Below are 21,870 nucleotides of genomic sequence, written 5' to 3' on the forward strand. Positions count from 1 at the left end.
ACTACTCTGTCAAAAATAAAATAAATTAGATTTTTTTTCTTCTTGTTGTTCATCATTTCCTATTGTCAAAACACCACTATTTTTGCCAGGGATCAAAGGTGGTGCATCAACTGAAGGTTTAATATCTGATACAGCCTCTAGCTCAGTCTCCAAATAGATGTAAACCTCACCAATGTGGCGTCCTGAATTTTTTTTTTTCACTGCTTTGTGGTTTTTTTAACTGCATCTTATTCTCAAGGCAGCTTGTCCTAGAAACTTCAGATGAAGTTTAGTAGAAAGGTCTTGGAATCAATTTTGAGACAAGGAAAATCTCAGAGGGAACACACCTTTTGGAAACTCAGAAACTTCAAAATAACACAAACTCCAGAAGATACTGAAACAGTGAGCAAGGGCTGAAGGAAGCCTGTGGTTCCTACTGAACAAACGTAATTAAGGTGGGTTTTTTTGCTCAATTTTTTTGTCAGGCAATCCCACCACCTCTGTTGCTGCTTATTGCACTCTGTTAGTCATTGCCTCCCTCAGGCCACTCTGAGAAGCTCCTCACTGTTACCGATCAGGTGAGAATAGCAGCCAGGTCTTGGAATGCTGGGCAAAAAGGATCTCAGCACTACTTTGGTATCAGAGGCAAAACAGACAGCAGGGACCAGGTTAGGAGAACTGATTCCAGAGCACCCAGCAGCAGGCATTAGGTAGCCTCTTGGAAGCCATGTGGCTGTAAAACCTTTTGTGGGAATTTAATGAGCCATGGTCTGGAGAAAAACTTCTGCAGACCCCTCACCCTTTCTCATCACTGTGCTCCCTTTTCAGCTGGGGAAGAGAGCAAGGAGAAGAAAGCTTCTGCTGAGTGAAGAGAATAGAAAATGTTCAGGCCAGCAAGGAAATTACAGAACCTGCAGCTGGTTGTGGTGAACAGGATGGATCCCAAGGCAAGAAAAGCAGGGAGGCCTGAGCAGGAGGAGGTCCACAGGCAGCAAGAAGAGAGGCAGTAATGGAGCTAGCTATTTGCTCAATTAATTGTCATTTGTTTAATTTGTAATTTAGAAATGAAATGATTTTTTGTGATTCATTCAGAGGAAATTTCCTGAGGTGCTGAGAGCAGTTTCCTGAAATGAAAGATGATATTCTGTGATTAGCAAGATGATTATTGCACTTTGGGCTGAGGGGGCTGTTATAGCAAGGCACAGCTCAACTGCACATCTCTCTAGTCTAAGCCAGTTAAGGAAGCTTCATTCTTTATATCCTGATATTGGTCTTGGTGTAATGATTAGAGACATTAAAGAAATAAAAATAAAGGGCTAATAATGAAGTGCAGAAAAAATTAAAATCTGTCATCTTATTAACCATTACCAAAACTGTGGGGTTTTTTTAACTTTTAATTCTGTATTGACTCTATTGATTTAGTCTTCTCTAAAATAGTAGTCTGTTCAAAGACACATGTACTTTTCCATTTTTTCATCAGAGGAACAACATACTGAAAGCAAATATTGACTCTGGTATATGGAAGTTAAAATGCATACTGCAGGCTTGTGGTTTTGTCCTGTATGTTTTCATGGAGAGAGAGAAGTATTGCTGCTAAGCCAGAAACAGCAGACATTTTTAGCTGCTAAATATTAATAAATCAATGAGTTCCCTACATGAAAGCATGAAGAATATAGAAATGTTGGGCTGTATTAAAAAGGAGATATCTATTAAAAATAGCTGTAGGAATACAAAACACTAACAGATCGAAGAAAATTTGTGTTCAGCTTTGTCTCTCTTGTAGATCAGGGATTATGTGAGCTGGACTGCACACAGTCCTGCAGTGATAGAATAATATACCGAAAGTGCATATAGGATCCTGCAAGATTTCAAAATCATTCCAGATCAGAAAACAACATCATGATTATTATAAAAGAGAGAGGCTAGTCAATAACTTTCAAGAAAGGATGGACACCCCAAGGCACAGTTCTGAGTGCCCAAATTCTACCTGGGATAAAAAATCATTTGGTGACAGTAGTTTGTGCCCTCTGTGTATCAGAGCATCATTTATACCCGGACAAACATATTTTTAACTCTCATTTTGAGTGAATTTAGCATAGACCAGAAACTGCACAGGGGAAAGGGAGAGACAAGCTGAGCATATTATTATTTATTATTAACAATATTACACTTCAAAACTGCAGTAACCTGAGAGATTAGGATTTCACCTGGTTAGGCACTGGACAAACACAGACAACAAGGCAGTATTTGTTCCCCATCCCTCTTTTTTTCCTTCCCCCTCAGTGGTTCTTCTGGGAAATACACAGGGTAATAACCAAAAGCCCTGTCTCTGACCTCTCTGAAGTCAGGATTTTTTAATTGTACAATAAGCCATTTGTACAATAAGCTTGGAACCCGAAAGCTCTGGATTTTGCCAAATTAAGTGAGATAAAAGTGTCTGTGCATACATTACCCACAGCATGAGCAAACTAATGTGAGGTTTGTGAAGGAATGTGTATCTATGTATCTACCTGTGCCAGTGATTTCTAGCTGGAAGGGATGAGCACCACACTTGGAGCTACAGCTTCCAGTTTCACCAGTGCTGATACTTTTGATTCCCAACAATGTTCTCAATCACTCCCCACACTAAAGGACACAAATTTTTTTCTTCAAGGTGACTGTAGAAATTGTAAGAAAAAAACTTTTCAGAGACCCACCACAGTCTTTGTGGAAATGTCTCAGATGAATGAAAGAAGAGCTGGGCAGGCTCTGAGTACTGCTGAGCCTCCTTTTCCTGATGTGCCCAAGAAGGGATGCACAGAATGAAACAAACAGCCAGCACAGTGATGCCCATGTACATCTGTGAATGTGTTGAGACTTCTTAAGGGAGAAGTCACACTCAGTTCATTGTCTTAAATAGCCATTAGTTCACCTGCACTAAATAGAGGTTGCATGGATTTATCATTGTCCAAATTCCACTTCTTTCACTAGGCAAAGTCTCTCTTTCATTGTACTTTCTGCCTCTGAAAACTTTTCTTAACACTCAAGATAAATGTGAGACAATAAAGCTCAGCTTCTACAGCACTTTTTATGCAAAATGGACCCTTAAGCAATTTGCTGAGTTAAATCACACTGTTACAGAACTAAATAATGTAAATTTAATTTTTTAAGCTTTAATGTATTAGTTCTTGTTTTATTGCTACTGTCCAATTTGAATAATTCTTTCCCTTCTTCATAGTGCTTTTATTTAATATTTATATAACAGTGCTGATCAGAGGTTCAATAAGACTGATCTAAGTGTTGGACAGACTGAGAAGCCACATGTTATGTTCCTCAAGAACAGACAGATAGGATGCCATCCAGAGGAACCTGGATAAGCTTGAGAAGTGGGCCCACGGAAATCTCATGGGGTTTAATAAGACCAAGTGCAAGGGGCTGCACCTGGGTAAGGGCAACCCCAGGTATCAACACAGGCTGGGGGATGAACAGGCTCAGAGCAGCCCTGCCCAGAAGGACTTGGGGCTGCTGGTGGGTGAGAGGCTGAGCATGACCTGGCAATGGGAACTCACAGCCCAGAGAGCCAGTTGAATCCCAGGCTGCCTCAAAAGCAGTGTGCACAGCAGGGTGCAGGAGGGGATTCTGCTCCTTTCTCCTCTGCTCTGGTGAGACCCCACCTGTAGTGCTGCATCCAGCTCTGGGGTCCCAGCACAGGAAGGACATCAATCTGTTGGAGCAAATCCAGAGGAGGGCCAAAAAGATGTTTAGAGGAATGGAGCACCTCTCCTACAAGGAAAGGCTGAGAGAATTTGGTTTATTCAGCCTGGAGGAGAGAAGGCTTTGGGTGACCCAACTGCTGCCTTCCAGTGCCTGAAGGGAACCTACAAGAAAGATGGAGAGAGACTATTTGCAAAAGCATGGGATGACAAGGGGGGGATGGCTTCCAAACAGAGACAGTAGGTTTAGATTAGATATTAGGAAGAAATTCTTTACTGTGAGAGTGGTGAGTCACTGGACCAGGAGAGAAGTTGTAGGTGCTCCATCCCTGGAAGCGTTCAAGGTCAGGTTGGATAAGGCTCTGAGCAACCTGGTCAAATTAAAGGTGTCCCTTGGAAGCGGGGTTGGAACTAGATGATCTTTAAGGTCCCTTCCAATCCAAGCTGTTCTATGGACCATTAGAATTAAATTTTGCTTTTACTGATATCAGTGGTAAAACTTAATTGGTTTTTACTGAAGCTCTTATAATGACCTCATCCAGTTATGGACACCTGATGACTCAGGCATCTGTAGTGTGATTGCAGGTGAGGTGCTCATGGTTTTAAAAGTCCAAAGATGATGTTCTGGATATTGTACCTTGAGTTATAGCAATTCTTGGTTCATGCTCAAGGCACAAACACGACAGTGAGGTCTTTGGTGTGCACCATGCCAGTGAGCAGCAGTCTGGTGAAAACTTGGCCAAGGAGACAGACATGAGCTCTTTGAGCATCTGGTCAGGGTGATGTGTGCAAAATAATATTGAAAAGTGCAGTCTCACTGACTGCTGAGCCCTGGCAGAGAACTGTCAGGAGACAAATAATTGAAAGGCTCTGTCTCTGTCAAGCGGCCAGAGGCACAGAGAAATGTGGAGGTCTTCTTTAAAAAGCATTGGGCACCAGCGTGTGGTGGAGAGGAGTGACTAGCTCTGCTTCAGGCATGTGACTTGCTGGGGCCACAGGCACATAGACAAGCACCAGTGTTTGAATCAAGCTTTAATTCCATGACTATTTCTAGAGTGATAACTTTTGGCTCCCTGAAGTTTGCTAGCAGAGCTAAAAATTGCTTCAAGTGTACTGACCTTTCTATTCTGAGCCAGCTTTCACCAGTCCCTTAGAAACTGCAGTGAGCCCCAGGGGAGCCTGCAGGCTGCAAACTGATGTCCTAAATACTCCCATGGCTCTTCTGAAGTGCCAACTTCTCCAAGGATGCAGAAAACCCAATCTTAGCACAACCTTTCTGGAGAGGGAGACCCCAAGAGGAAAGAAATATTTTGGCTAGCTCCAATGAAGTAATCTTTCATGGGCAGTTGTCTGCAGGCAGAAGACAATAAACTGAGTACTCGATCTGATTCCTTGCAGCAGAAGCTCCTCTCTGGTGATTTCTTATCAGATGCTGAGTAGTAGCCAAGTCCCATGCCCAGCCATGTCCCATGCCTTTCACAGACCTTTTTTTCTACCTCTTTATTCCCATGTCCTTCAACAAAATCTGGCCAGAAGTTTTTCAGCAGAAGGTTGGTTATATTTCCCTTTGGCCAATTAATGAACAAAGAGTATGCCAGAAGATGTATTGATAGTCTAACAATCGGAGGAAAGACAGGTTTCTTGTCAATTTCCTTTTCTTCTGGCTACCCACCCATGAAACACCGCAGATTCAAGCATTTGCTATCCCTGGGAATTTCAAAGGGAAAGTGCTCTGACCAGGCAGAGCTCTCCAGAGCTCACACCTTAAAACTCTAATGTTTAAGTGACTTGGGAAGTACTATGGATTTTACCAAGAAAAATCATATTATGGCAACATTTTGTGAGTCCTGTCCCACAGCAGTAGTGGGGCTTTAACTCAATGCCTTGCTCTGTCCTGATAACCTTCCTCACATGATGCTCACGTAACATCTGATCATTCCTGTGGCACAACTGCACTTGTCTTTTTGTTCCACAGCTTGCTCCCCCTTTCATTGAAAGGAATATCCCCTTCTCTTCACCCTTGTCCTGCCCAGGCAAAATTTCACTGAAGCCCTCTCAGATGACTATTCTGTTCTTCTCCCTGAACATTTTCTTCCAAAAGATTTGTGCAAGAATAACATTTTCAAAAAGCACATTTCCTCACATTGCTCCAGACAAACCTTTGAGACACACCAAGATGCCGTTGAAAATCAGAGAGCATAATGAAGGTGCATTTTCGTGTGACAGCTCTTGCCTTGCTGCTCTCTACAGATCCTCTGTTGCTGTCTGTGGCATTTCCCTGAAGGCTGCTGTCTGAATGACAAACAAGTGAAGGGACAAGACTCATTCAAAAAGAACAAAAGCTCCCAGAAAACCCTGAAGGGTCTTTCCTCTGCTGCAGAGAAGTACCCTCCAGGAGTCAAAAGGAAACCTCTGAAGTCCAAACAGAAGTGCCCTCTAGTGCTTTCAAACCAAGCAGGTCTTCCCTTGGATTTAAGGCTCCCTTTAACCTTGCTTGATTTGGTGCAAGCCTGAGGGCTCTTTGTGCTCTAGGCATCAGACAACAATTTCGAGGCATGTGGCCATGATCAGCCTCCCTTTCCTAGTGAGGGAAATGCAGGGAGTCCTTTCCCTGAACATTTTAATCAGCTTTGTCAAAGGGACCCTTTTCCACCTGACTTTGCTTCAGGTCCAAACTCAATGCAGCACTCAAATGGGGTACCAGAACATTGTGCGTATATTGGAAGCCCTAAGGAATTTTGGAGAACAACACCACTCATTCATTTTGGACAATCGTGGCTATGGGAGACTTGGATGTGATTGGTTTTACGGAGAGTCATACTTGCTGGCTGAGGCCAAGTAGAGTTACTAAGATTGAAATCACACTCTGAAATTAAAGTTCTGTATATTTATTAGTTTTTTTCTAATATGGATCCATAAATTAAATTTCAAACTCCAGCAAGTAAATGAGAGAAACTGGGGACAGAGTGTGCTGAAATGGCCCTCTGCCTTCCTAGTTCACACCTTTGTTTCAAGCTTCTCAGGAGACCAGAAGAGACTCAGATGAATTGTTTCTAGTAGCCAGTGGTGTTGTTACTCTGACTGTTAAGTCAAGCAATGTCTTTCTATCTAATTTCCTCTTCATTATAAACTATAATAGGGCAATATTGTGGTTTCTTTTGCCACATTCTCAGGTGCATATGTTATGCAGTATACAGGAAATGACATAATATCATCTCTGACTTGGTTACCTTCCTTCCTTAATACTTTAATATATGCCTAATGTAGCCTTTATGGTTGAAAAGAGTTCATTAGTTTACAAATTAGCAGCCTGATGTGAATTTTTGCAACCACTAAGTGACTATGCATTTCTAGCAATACACCTGTTTGGATTTTTGTTGTTATAAGATTCGTGTTTTAGAAATACAGGTGACATATATGTCTCAGCCACAAAAAATTTTGAGACATCCGTAATTATTTTTTCCTCTTATAGTCTGCTCTTCCACTCACACTTCCCACTTCAAAACTTAAAGTTTACAACACAATTTTCCCTTTAGCCAGAGGAAGATGTGTCTTTTCCTTTAGGAAATCAGTTTGGCTTGGGAGAACAAACCAATGGTGACAACACACACTTCACTTTGAGAGATGCTCTGCGGCTGCATCTTAGAGTCTGTGTAATTTCCATGAGCCTTAAGTGATTTGTAAGATACGAGGCTAAAAGATGGATGATTCTAGCTTCCTTGGGTGTGAAAAGATACTCTAGGTACCCTAAAAATTGAATTCCCAGAAGAAACTTAGAAGAAGTAGATTAATTAAAAAAATAAAAGAAAATCTAATGGGACAAATTATGCATTTGCCTGGGATTACAGACACCAGTTTGATGTCTCTGACAGCCCATCTTCAGCTTCTGTTCATGTCCTGAGAGTTTAATTAGTGTTATGAACTCCATTCCTATCCACATGAGAAGCTTTCAGGTAAGTATGACAAAGTACAGAAAAGCATTCTGTGAAAAGAAATAGAAAAGTTTCACTGAACTTCAGCAATTTGGTCACAATGCCTTCTGGGTAATTTATTTTCTTTTTTCTGGGTAATAAAAGGAAACAAATCAGGCAGAAGAATCCAAGGCAGCACAGGATTAAGAGCAAAAGGTGCACTGCTTAGTTAAATGGATTCTCAGACCAGAGCTGCTGCAGTGCCATCCCACATCAGCAGTTTGCTGGAACACAGCCAGTGGGAACCGTGAAGTCCCAGTACATCAAGGGGTCAGGTTGTCTCTCATACACTTCTGCAGCATAGCTGGGCTCTTCTGCTGGCTTGAATCACATCAAATTCAAACCTTCCCCCCAGCTCAAGAGAAACCACAAGTATCTATCTGTTAGAGGAATCTGAGCCTTCATGGCACAGACTGCCCACCCTTGGAGGTCTGTGCTGTGAATTTCCAGCTCCATGGAGTGTGCTTTGTCAGTCCTGGAAAAAAGAAGAGACAAAGGGAACATTTGGGATGCCTGGAGATTAATCTCACTTTTAGCCACCTGAAAAGGCATCTAGTAAAGGTCTCAATCATTCTACAGTCAGCAGAGAGTGTCCATCACCTCCCACCACTTGCCATATCCTTCCCTGTACTCTCCACAGCTGTTGCATCTGTCTTCAGAAAGCTGAAGCACTGTAATGTACCATAAGAGGGGACTGGGTACCTTCATGAAATAGAAATACAAGTAGATGGAAGGACCACGGAGAAATAGATCTGAATACTGTTCATTGTCAAAATATACATGAAGATGCTGCAGCCATAAGGGTGCCAGAGAAAATACTGTAGAAATCCACAGTGAAGTCTGGCTCTACTTTTGGTCTTCATAAATATGTTGATGTCACTGAAAGCAGAATGTTAGGGAACATATTAGCTAAAATTATAAAAGCTATAGCAGATACTTCATTTTCAATGAGACTGCTGCCTCTGAAAAAGTTCCAAAGTGGTAAGTCTCAAAATCACACAAAAGGATTATTCCCCTTTTAAAAACTTAGAGAACCTGCCCCAACATTTGCTGCAGCGTACCTGAGTGTGACTTTGTAGCTCTGCATGCCTCAGGGATTTTGCAGGCAGGAAAGGAAAGGTGACATAACTTCAATTGAGTAGCAGTTCCCTGAAAATTCACAGTTTATTAATCCTTCTCACTTCGAGATTAGCAAAAGGGACATTGGTTGTTCGTTTGTTCTCTCTGCTCAAAAGTCAAAGTGTAGATCTGTGCTAGCAACTAAGAAGAAAATTAACTCTACTCCAGCTGAAAGAAAGCAGAACAGACAAGACCTCAGTCAGTCAGGAGTCACTCTGTAGCGGGCATTTCTGTGGTAGTCCCCGAGTTTGGCAGAGTCAGTAGCTAGAAGAATACCAAGCAAAGTACAAATACAGCTGCCTGGCCCTTGGAGCCTCTCTGGTAACCACTTCCAGGCACTTTCACAAGCAGCACACATACTAAACCAACTTGTCCCATCTTTATATGTAGATACATCCAGCAATTAGTCCATGCATACTCTTGCCGCATGTTTATTACAGAAAGTAAAATAAAAATAATTTCTGGCCTGGCTACACTATTTTCTCTTAAGAAATCTTCAAACCTTGGGTTCAGCACCTCATTAATACATCTCTATGACCTCTAATCAGGACTGCTTTGTTTCCAGCCAAACTAAAGGGAACACACATGTGGTTACATACATTGTTACAAGTAATAACCAACATTAACATTTCTGGATTTCTTTTAGCTAGAAATATTGTTCAAAACAGAATGCAACAATTAAAGTAAATGTGACATATGCTACATATTAGGAAGCATTTTCTCACAATAAAACTAGGAATGAATGTGCTAATCAGTGGTGGGAAGACACTGCCTTTTGAGGCTAGGTGGTGATCAGCATTGGGCATTTTGAAAGCAAAGTAGGTATTATCCATCAAAAACAGCTCCAATCCTAAGGGCAAGATGACTTTTAGAGTCCACTCCTAAGCTTACTCTCTCTGGACATGTTATAAATTCCTATTTTATAAGTTATATAATTATTATAAATACTGTTGTCTATTCAGTGGATGATCAGGCTCTACTCATAATTTTCAGTATCGTCTGGGATGCACTGGACTGGAACAATAAGGGACACACCTAATGGTTTTGGGGCTAGCACCAAACTGGTACTGGAAGTATCCAGAAATCAGGGATGATCTGCTAAAGGTGCTAAAAAGCTTAGGTGGTATGAAATCAGCAAGTGCAAATCAGTAAAGGCACTGCAAAGGAATTCTAAGGGAATGCAGAGGAATGGAAAACAAAATGAGCAACTGAGTAGGCAGCAGGACAGCAAATAAATATTTGGTCATTCCATGCCCCTTAGCTGATACTTACTGTTTTATGAGGAACCATTGTGGAGCACACCAAGTGTGTCCCATCCAGGGAGCAGCAGCTGTGTTTTATACTATAATTTCTGTACTGTTAGGGAGTTCTGTTAGGATGTGAACATAACCCCTTAGTTTCCTCTAATTTTACCACCAACCACCTTTCCACAGTGGAGCTGATGCAGTCAGAGATGGGGAGATGCATAAATCTTCCAGCACGAAGAAAGCTGTTAAAAAGGTGACACAAGAAAAGGACAGCTGAGAGAATTATCAGAGAGTGAAGAATGAAAATGATTTTTCCTTTATACTTGCACACATGCTTGGTTGCTGGGTTCCTGCCACGGGAGCTGTGTACTCTTTTCTCCCTAGAAGCTTTCTTATGTTCTCACAGTGCCATAAGGCACCTTAATATGCTGCAGGTATGATGAGAAGGGGCTTAAAGTTCCACTTACAAAGCTTGCCTCCCCCTTATGACTTCCTCAGTGACACATCTGTGTCAAAACACCTAATCAGTTGCTGGTGTGCAGCTGCCCATGCAGAAGATGTAGCTGACACTGTCCAGCCTCCCCACCATCTCTCATCTCATGCTTGGACACTGCCTGTCAGGCACAAGGCAGAACTCCTGGCTTTTACACGGGACCTTCAGTCGTTTTGCAGAGTTCAACAGCAATAAAAACTCTTTGTGACTCAGTAAATTAATAAATCAAAGTTTTGGAGATGGGGTGGGGTTTAAAAGTGACAAAAGCTGAAGGGGCAAATATTTCTGCCTGAAAAGCCAGAATTTTTGTCTAAGCGCTGGAAAAGATTTGCACCAACAAGATACAAGTGTTATTTGCTGGCACTTCAGGAAGATTTCAGAAACCTTATTAGATAAATAGGGAAAAGAAACAAAAAATACAGGGGGAAGCAATGTTAACATCAGTAAATAGAAAACAAAAATCAGTGCCATTATTTTATTTAATCTGTGGTGTTTCCATAGAGGGACTATGTGTCTCAAGCATGAGCTAGTTAGCTGCAGAGCCTTTACCACCATTCCTGGTCTGCCTGGTAACTCTCAGAATCTGCTAAAGCTGGGTGGATGCAGTGGGATACAGAAGATAATTCAGGTGATCCGTCTCAAAAGCTCAGATTAGACAGGAGGTGTCACATGTGATGCATTATTACAATGGAAGCTGTGTCTGAAATTTTGGACTTACCCAGGAACTCAGAAGATCTCCTGACAGAGACAGAGACAGCGACAGCCATGGGCTGACTCCTCCTGCCCATCCTCCTGGTTTCTGGGAGAAGGAAGCCCAGACACATGGGCTACTAAGAGCTGCGCTATGGTCTGGTTGGGTCCCCAAAGCAAACAGCAGGGATATGACAGCCATGGGCCTTGAATCACTTTCCCACTCTTTCAGATGCACTCAGGCACTAGGGTTGATCCCTACATCCTGACACTACTTATGCTAATCATTTGATGAAGTCTGAGGTGCACTCTGACCCTAATCAGTTCCCCATATTTAAAGATATCACTTTAAAGGCATTAAAATTGTAATTAACCTTCTCTAAGTTTATTTCTTTTAAATACGTGTTAGAAATATAAATACTATAACTGACAGGTTTTATGACTTGTGTACATACTGCCTGCAGTCCCCTGATCTGCTTGGTGAGGATGGTAAAGCAGACCTAATGTATACAGTTCTCCAATTTCTAGAGATGGACCAGGTTAGATCTCAGAGTGGATGTGTTTCCTCCTCTTCCAGCCAAGTGACTGTCTCCCAGAGTTGCTGGGAAAGGGAATAATTGAAGGACAACTTATGAAATACCAGATCACTGAGATGGAGCACTGAACCCAAAGTAACATATACCAACCACCCTACAGCAGAATATAAGAATGTGGGCTCAGGCTGGAATTAGTGCAGCTCCTACACAAGCACTCATCTGTTTCTACTCCATGTTTTAAGCTCTTTGCTGTCGTACACAGCACTTGGGGCTGTTTTTTATCCAGCACAAGCACTGAGCAACAGTAGCACAAACCAACTGCTGTGCGTCTCCTTCCTCTAATGCAACTGCTGTCCAGGACAGCAAGAAAAGGGAAAATGGGTCTTTCCTTCAGCTCTCCTCAGCAGGGATAAGCCATTGAAGCACTCTCTCCTGCCAACATGTGCAGCACACAGCCCACTTGCTGTAAGCACATCTGTCTCTTGTGGGGAGAGAGAGTGAGAATCAGGACCCCAATGTGTACTCAGATGCAGTTCTGGAGAAATCCTCACTCCTCTATCTCTAAAAGAATACCTCATGTATAATGAGGAGTATTAAAATATGCCATTTTAAGGGCATTAAAATCTTAATTCATCTTCCTCTTAAGACCACGGTAGAAAGATGAATATTGTAAGTGGCAGGTTTTATAGCTGGCGGACATATCATTAGCAGATGATCTCCCAGCTAAGACTGAAGTTTTAGGCAGTTAAACTGGCCTGGCCGTACATGGGTAGCTCAGCACACATCAGCTGGCATCCAGCCCAAGGGTACAAAGAGCCCTGTCACTGGAACTGCTGCTTTCAGGAAGATGAAAGCATGGAGCAGCACAGAGCTGAGCATAGGAATAACATGTTGTTGTGAGAGCAAATATGTACATATGGGCACTGGAAATGGTGGCCATCTTTCTTCCATTCCCAAGACTTCCAAGAGCAGATGTAGCCTTTTTTAACTGATTCTCTTGCTCTCCCACCCATTGAACTGATCACATAAACACTCTGCTGCCATGGCTGAGAAATTCTCAGGGTTGACGCTAAAATCTCCCACCCCTTCATTGCCTGAAGGGGCCTGGGAGGATTCTCTCCAGCCTGATCAGTCTGTTGGGACCATATCCATGTGGGACACAGCACCAAGTGAGTCTTTACATCTGAGTTTGGTGGCACTGGGCTGCTCCTGGTGGCAGGGTTACTAGCTTCAGGGCATGCCTGGGTATCTCTGCTTCCTGTGCATCATGACAAGTATGGTTACCTCAGGAAGGATGGCTTAATTCCTCATTTGGCTGTAGCTGTGTTTGTAGTCGCCTGTATGTCAAAGGCTGGCATGTGGTGGCCATTAGCACTTCCCAAAAATACAGTAACACCTTCTGCTTTGTAAACAGCACTTTTCTGACACAGATTAAATGTGGTCATGACAGGGTGAAAACTGTCAGCCCTTTGCCAGGCAGGCAGCTTTACCTCTGCTGCACAGAGAAGCAAGAGCAAAGGGAAATGAAAAGTCAGGTCTTCAGAGGCATTATGTTGTCTAAAGTGCACTTAAGCACCATCTCTCTCATTCACTGCAGTTGGAGATGGGTGTGAAAATCCCAGTGACTATTGATTGCCCTTAGATGTCTCGACACCCTTGAAAGTCTGGCTCTTGACTTCCAGGTGACTTTATTGTTCACACATAAGTGGCAACTCCAGACACAAAACCGGATGAGGCAATGCCTGGCTGTGTGTGTCAGCCTCTGCAGCGCTCTCTCCGGGATGGCAATTCTGCAGAGCAATGGTGCTTTTAGGCCTGGTGTCCTGCCTCAGGTTCACCTTGAGGAAATTATATTCTGGATAGTAAGAATACCCTGCCCCTTCTTTAACAAATGGATGCAGTATTGTTATGTTGTTATTACATACTGATTTATAAAGCACCTTTCACATACATCACAGTGTTGTATGATCTAATTACAAAACACCTGAGGTGGAATAAGAAGTACCCAGGCAAGAAAATTGCTTGAAGCCTGACCTTTAATGGACTAGAAGAACCAGAGGTACGGAGTGAGTGGGAAGCCCAAGATGAAGAAATCCATCAATCCAGAGTGTATACAGGAGCAAGAGCCTACCTACTATCAAAACTGTACAATTAGGAAGTGGCCTGGTGAAAGAATGGTGAATATAGTGGAGACGCTTCCATTAATCACTGCCTCTTCCATTCCTCAAAAGCCCATGGAAATAAAGGGGAGCTCTGCTCTTGAGCTGGCCCACTGATGTCTCTAGACTGAATAATATGGGTTGCAGTACCAAAGTCCTGCTGTATCACATCCCAAATTCAGTAAGTGTGTGATAACTGCTATCCATATATCTTTGCAATCAGTTTGAAGAAAAATATGAAGTATAATTAAAGCATTTTTTTTATTCTGCCTTGATTTTTATTTCTGTCGTAATTTGGAAGGTTGCAATTCACTTTCCTGAAATCATCTCTTCAATCTTTATAATTAAACCTCATTTAAATATTTTGGTCACTTTCATGAACTAATTATAGTGACTTACAACTGATAAGGTAGTTTTACCTTAAGCCTTTACTTGCAGATGCTTAAAACTTTTAGAAAATAATATCCTTTTGGCTTAAACCTCATGTTTGCAGAGATCAAAGCTGACCTGGGTGTGGAAAACAAGTGTGTATGAAGCCTTTCTGCCTCTTAAAAAAAAAAAATGAAATGGTAATTTTTCTCCTGCTGCTTTCTTTATTACCTTCCCAATTACTGCAACTGAATCACATTATTTCTCCTGGTATTTAGGGAAGACAGAACATGGAAGGAGTAAGGAGGAACCAATGTCTTTAGTAATAAATGTGCTGTGCTTTCTTTTTAATACAAGGTGGTTTTTTTTGTTTTTTGGGGTTTTTTTTAGAGTTTGAGGCATTTAAAGAATTACAAACCTGTAACATAATGAAAAGGAACTTTTATGCAGGATGACTGGAAGGGTTCCCTTCTTCATAACCACAAAAGTTTGACTGTTCTGGTCTTGAACCAAAGACTCTTAATTCTGTGCACTTTTTTGCTGTTGTTGACTTTAATAAATCTTAGGTCCTAGGTAATGAATAAACTGCTTGACCTGACTTCTGTGTCATTAGAAAGAGGTTAAATCATCTGACTTTACAGATCACAATAAAAGTTCAAAGCCATACTTGTATTCTTGATATTTAGAGATCTCCAGCAAAAACAAGGAGCAAGGATTGGGTGGCATGCCATCTTCTCTTTGAGATCTGATGTTGTCTTGCACAAGGACCTGACTCTCTAACTTGATTTCACTGTATCTAGAAAGTGGCTTAATACACCTGGAGGATGAGACCTGCCAGTGAACTAATGAGGGTGCGCATGTTTTAAGTTCCAAGAGGGTTCAGAAAATATTGGTCAGTGAAAGAAAACTGAAGTCTATATTCAAGCCTTTTCAACAGCCTCTGCTCAGCTCCAGAGCTGCAGCCTCAGACCAGGTTATCTCAGATATCCCATCTATTTCCTTCACTCCCCAGGAAGAGTGGCTTTTTTAACCACAGGTGATTCATTGCAGTGCCTCTTTCCCAGTCCCCAAGCCTTGTAGCATCTCAGTCAAATTGAGGAGCTGTCTTGGCTATCTGCCTTTATACTTGAGTTGCCTGACCTATCCTTACGTGTCCCTTTTAATTAAATAACACTTGACTTGGTTTAGTAGAGATAATAAAAGATGATGAGGATAGTACAAGGTATCGTTACCTTGCCAAGATGATTTGGGAAAGCTGAAAATCCAATCTGTGTGTCTGAAAAACACTTCTGTTTGGGGGCTGGAGGGGAAAAAGCATCTTTATCTTTCCTAACATTCTCCTCTAGGGAAAATTAAAGGTGTCTAGAGTTTTCTTTGTTCTCCCTCTACCATTCCATCTTTCACTTACTGGCTTCTTTAACTTCCAATCTCCTTTAAATTGCATTAAAGGAATAGGAGAAAGCATTTCTTTTCTCTTTTGCCTTGGAGCTAAAAGCTTTCTCTTTTCTTCACACTGCTTGTTAAATGCGATAGACGGAGTGAAAGCTTCATAAATCATAAACAAGCAGAGGACCTAAATACAAGTGCAAACTGCAAACTGAGAAAAGAGAGACCCCAGCATGCACATTAGCCCACAGTACTTATTTTAAGCTGCACTAGCAGGAGGCAGAGGGCATGCCAGCTCTTTGTCTAAGCCAGGAAAAGCAAAAGCCAGTGGGCCATGAAAATCAGTTAAGAAATAGCTCCGCAGTGTTATGGCCACCGACAGATGCAGATTTTCAGTCTCCAGTTTTGTTTATCCATCTATAATGACCACCTTATTTTCTTTCTGTGCCCCCTTAGAGCATAATAAGGCTTCTCCATTTTTTATCAAATTGTAATTTGCTCTGGGGTCCCCTGAGTGCAGCAGTAGCAACCTCCAGAGCAGTCCAGCAGTGATAAACACTAGATTGTGATGCTAGGTGATCAGCCTGTGCTCAGGATTAATGTTGGGGTTCTATTTGTCTCAGGACATCCTGATTTTCCTCTTGCCTGCTTACAATGCTATGAGCTGTATTGAGCAGGTGATATGGCTGAAAAAAAAAGGAAAAACAATCCACATTGCCTCAGACATAAGCATTCATAGGTGGTAAGCTAATGCAAGACTCAGGAAATTGGCTCCCGTTCATCATGCTGGTGGGGCTCAGCCTTCCCATGGTCAATGTTTGTCCTGAGACAAACTGGGCTCTGCTTCTTCATCTTCCTGAGCAAGTCTGCACAAGGAAGAGAGTAGCCAGCTCAGGTAGGGTGGCACATCTTGTCAGTCAAGAATGAGTGTAATGAAAAGGCTGATGTCCTCACCTCCATCTTGAGAGTGCAGGTCTTGCTGGCCATGTTTTTCTGCAAAAAAATCTCTTTGTGTGGAACGGTCCTTGATATCAGCAGAGCACATTTCTTTCCTAATGCAGGAGATTCCTTTTGGGTTTGTACCCATAATGGTGCACTCCTTCTCCTTGCTCTAAAAGTGTGACTTCTTTAGTAAACACCTCTTGGAGATGGAAGCTTTCCAGCATGGGTCTGAAAATATCTTGCTAGGGACTGGCACTACAGAAGTCTCATCCATATCACAATATACTGCTCACTTGTTCCAACTTTATATCCTCATCATTCGCCTTTAAATCTATGATGGGGGTTTTCTCTACACAGTGTGGTTATCTAACTTCTTGAATAACCCTTCTATGAGCAGTCTTATCCTTTGCAGAGGGATGGTTTATATCTGTTTATCAACCTACTATCCATTATGTTGTTTATTCTTATACAGTGTTACAGTAAGTTAAATAGGATGGATCTACAGTGACATAGACACATTGCTTTGTTCCTGCTGTCCTCATCTAGGCATATTTATATTTTCAGCATCAATAATTGAGCTGTTTTCTACTGTACTAAAGCATATATGAGATTCCTTGGATCCCACTGGGTTGTTTTTAAGAGAAAACCAAAACCGAAGATTGTCTGTCTTTTGATTATCCTAGAAATCAGAAAGGTAATTGTTTTTTTAAAAACAGTACTCTTCATCAGCACACAAATCAGCATAATTTTGTGTTACTTCAGCAGTATTTGAATTTGAAAATATACAAAGTTAATTCATTACAATTTAAAACCATGGGTTATCTGGTAAGAATGTTTTGCTTTGTTTTTAATTACTCTCCCTGGTAACTTTTCTGCTGGTGCTTTGCTTTTATCACCTAAAAAGATGCACCTCAGAGCAGCTCTTTTTTTCCCACTCCATCCCTAGGCAATGGTTGGAAAAGAAACATTTTGTCCTTTGCAGCAAGTTTTCCTTTGTCTTCTTTCTTCATCCTTTTGCAATTTTAACAAACCTGCTTGCTCCCCACAGGCTGCCTATTTCAGGTACACTGAAAATAGTGTGTCTCAATTTTGCTCCTAGAAATCTTGACTTGAAAAATGCTGCTCCTTTCTGGCATCCAATACAACCTTTAGTAACTGACGAGAGAAGTTAACCTTTGGTCTGGGGAGTAAAAAGTCATAAATCAGTTGCTGTTCTAAAGGGCTGAGTTTGCATCAGGAGTTCCACTTTTTTTTTTTTTTTTTTAGGAAAAAAACCAACCAAAACCAGAACAGATAATCTAATACAGCTGTGGCTGGGAGGAAACAAGACATTTGTAACAGCTTTTAAAGCATTAAAAAGGAAGCACTCTACGAACAAATACTGTGTTTGTGTTCTGAGGCTAAAACATGACAGTTCTGAAAGAAGAGATTTACTGAATCAGGTTTGATGCCTTAAAATAATGAGAGAGTAGGAGCTTCCAGGAGAGGAGGGGGAACAGAGTTAGGGTATGTGGCCTCATTTAGAGAAAATATAAATGTGCACAGAGCAGAAAGGAATTGAACATTTAAGCCTTGGTTTATTTTCATGGAAGAAAAAGCTCTGTAATGTTAAAGATTTATCAAGATGGCTCTTACTGTTGTGGTCATGCTGCGCCCAGAAACTGCATGGGTTCAGAGGACTGAGTCATGACAATGGGATGCTGAATTGTTCCCTGTAGGAAGAGACACCACAGCCTCCCAGGTAAGGGCAGGAGGAGGAGGTGGAAGAGGATGAGAAGTAGGGCTTTGTGTTCAGTGCCAGTGGAGGCAGAAACTCTGTCTGGGGCTTGTCCTGGGTACAAGACAGCTGTAGTAAATCCATTTATGTATCTCAGATCCTACAATTCTATCAGGCCAGGCAGAGGCTGTGCCTCCAGTCTTTAGACTATACAGACCCTTCTATTTGAAATGCTTTCATAAATGCCCATAGCTAAGTCAGCTGTGTCCTCAGCTTCCTGGAGATCCCTATCAGCAAACTGAGGAAAGCAGGCTGCATGAGAAAACCTGCATCTGACCAGAGTCTTTCTGGAAATGAAACAAAACTGGGACTTACTTTTTTGTAAGAGAGAGAGATTTGAATTATTCTTTTCTATTTTCTGAACACTTCTCTTGCATTGCTTTGCAATCCACATAAGAGGAAAATGCACCAATGGCTCTACACAAAAATTAAGTGATATGTGTTCATTTCTCTTGTTTAGTACTGATAGTCTTGATTCATATCTCCTTTGGTGCAATCGTATCAACACAGCATCTTTTTGCATTTGCCAGCAGGGACACGTGACGAGGCCAGAGGAGGCAAAGGGTTTGTCAAGGCTGTTGTTCAGGTGTCCCAGCTCAGTTATGGCACACACAATATTTTCATGTCCTTCTTAAGGCCACAAAATACCCATAATTTGGAAGGAAAGAGAAATTGCTGAAAGGCGTGGTGGATAAGCACTGACAGACTCTGGTCCCCCAGAAGCAGAAAGCTGTTCAACCATGGATTATGAGAACAGCACAGATTACAAGATAAACACAGGATATGAGATTGAAATAGACATGCAGCATTTAAAAACATCCTCCCAACAATGCTAGCTGCTACATTCATTCATTAAAGTAACAAAAATGCTATTGAAGGAGAGCAAAAAGGAAATTAGAGTTAAATGGACATATACAAATGCCTCATATATCCACATGAAATTACATGTGCTGATATCTTTATCACACATTATCATATTTAAGATATTATCACATGTTATTCACTACCTTGGTTTTGTTCAGCCAGAGGCATGCTTTGCATACACCCACGTTTTCCCACAGAACTTAATTCAGTGCTATAATGCACGGCACACTTTTACGTTCAAGACACATAGGCTAAATCTTGACATTGAGGCAATGGGAACTAAAATCACAAGTTAATACCTAAAGTAGTTTTATGCAAATTATATTCCTAGAGCCAGGAGTGATTCAACCAAGCCATAGCAGTCCTGTGATCAGAGATAGTTCAGGCAAACCTTTTATTATCTACTGTCAAGTCAATGTTCACTGAGTGTGTGAAAAACACCCTGGAGGAATTGTATTCCACTCCTGTTTTGGATGGAAGTAGACAACTTGTTGTTTCCATATAAACGCTATATACTTCTCATCCTTGGAACAGTCATGCAGTTCATATTCCATCTCTGAAACATAATTTTCATTACATCATAGTGATGATGTCCAGATATCCTGATACCCTTTCCAAGAAACATATACCAGGTCTTCCATTTCCTATTCTATGCTGAAAATAATTTGCAAGTTTAATGTTACCTTTATGGGCTAGGTACATAAATGATTTGATGATGACTAAGAGATCATTCCTTCAGCTAACTATATTGAATATCCCTGTTCCTCTGGCTTATTTTTAAAGCAACTTTGCTCAGAATAGGATAACTATTTTCATTTTCCACTGTTGGTACTTGAGTGATGACAGCAAAAAGGAGGCTAGCTTGGGCAGTTAAGCATTTACTACATCCTGCTCCAATGCTCAGGCAGTAAGCTTTTGAGGAGAAAAGCAGTTCCAGAACACAGTCTAGGGACAGACATTGGTGTGGGGGGAACAAACAAACCAAAACCCAGCAGCATTTCTTCTTCTGATAGCAAAGGATGAACTTAGGTGCCAAGCAATCTGAATATAGCTTGAAGTTTAATAGAATGTGGAAAGGTTCAGCTTTCCAAAGCTGTTAAATGCTGCACAGTTATGGGAAAGCAGTTGGGATTGCACTCCTCTTTGGCACCTCCACTAGGTGCCTTGCCATTTGTATTATGGTAGCATGTTACCACATCAAAGAATGTTATAGCTCAGCTGGATGTTCTTTGGCTTAATAATATTTCATTCACTACAAGAAAGACAAGGTCAAAACAGATTTCTCATGTCTGTACCCATTCAGGGCTTCAGAACATCCAAGAATGAAAATTGGAGGCACAGTCCCTCTGGACAGTCTGTCTTCAATATGAGGAAGTTTTTCTTCATATCTGATATGAATCTCTCTTGCTTCACTTTATGCTCACTGTGTCTCTTCTTTCCATACATGACTGTGAAGAGGCTGGTTCTGTCTTCTTGATATGTAGGAATACTGGTGAAGAAGACTTGGCTAGATTTTATTTTCATGGTGGACACAAATAAGCCGAGAGTAAAGCTGAGTTATGGAAAATACAATCAAAAAGCTCTCGTGCTTTTTGTATCAATTGCAGATTATATTAGAAGCTGTGAGTATAAGAAAGCTTTCAGCTTTTGTTTCTTAGGAAAACTACATGTGCTTATACTTCCCATCAAAAACATGCCAGGAGCTTTGTACAATGGAGCAGAGATGATACAGTTATGTATTTCAGGGCCTAAAGGTAATAATATACACTAGATATAAAGAAAATGCTTCTGCATTGCTGCAGTAATATCAACAAAGAAAAAATCACAGCATACTTTACTCTGTCTTTTTAAAGATGATGTGGGTACCTCGCACTTTTTCCTTCCTTTGAAAGCTGTCCTGCCAAAGATAATTTGTGCAGAGTTAATCTAATTGAAAGCAGAGCTGGATGTCCCGTTATTTGTGTCATGACACACAATATTTTGCGTAAGATGCCCTGGACAGAGAATGCATTGTAATCTAGCTCAACACTTACTGCAGTTTAGTACTACTTCAAGAGCAAATTGGGCCTAAGTCATCCTAGACAAGGGAATTACTCTTGCAGTTTTTTCATTGCTCCTGAATGAAGGCAATCTTTGAGGAAAATGCCTAAACCCACCCAGTGGAGAAAAGTTTATTGCCTCTGAGAAGTGATCTGGAGGATCTAAGGAACACCCTGAGAGCAGCCTACAGGCATTCAAACAAAGCACTAGCGGAAGGACCTGGGTGAATATATTTGGACATAGGAATCCAGCCGTCAATCTATATTTGTCCACTCACATCAGTGGCTGGAGGACTCAATTATTTTCTGTATGAACAATATTTACGTTCATAAGAGAGAAAGGAGTCCCGAGGCCAAGTGCATACCTTGATCATGGAGCATTTTCTGCCAGCTGGAAAGCAAATAAGGGGAGGGATGAACGCAGTGTCTTTTGGATCTGTGCTTGACAGACAGGTTTTTGTCCTTTAATTGCTGTTTGCAGCAGTACAGACACCTGAGGCAGTCGTGGAAAATCACAAGGACAAGAAAGGCTTTTATGTTCTACAAGGGCATTCAGAGAAGCATTCAGCTTGTGGGTTTAGGTACAGTCTAAAGTAAACAGGAAGCT

General features: G+C 41.4%; 1 long non-coding RNA gene across 2 annotated transcripts in view; it reads right to left on the reverse strand.

The window, feature by feature from the left end:
* LOC135300683 (uncharacterized) overlaps positions 1 to 21,870 on the reverse strand; it is a 154,861-nt gene that overhangs the window by 131,452 nt on the left and 1,539 nt on the right. The window lies entirely within an intron of this gene.

Source organism: Passer domesticus, chromosome 5 (genome assembly GCF_036417665.1).
Source record: "Passer domesticus isolate bPasDom1 chromosome 5, bPasDom1.hap1, whole genome shotgun sequence".
In the NCBI taxonomy this organism is placed as follows: Eukaryota; Metazoa; Chordata; class Aves; order Passeriformes; family Passeridae; genus Passer; species Passer domesticus.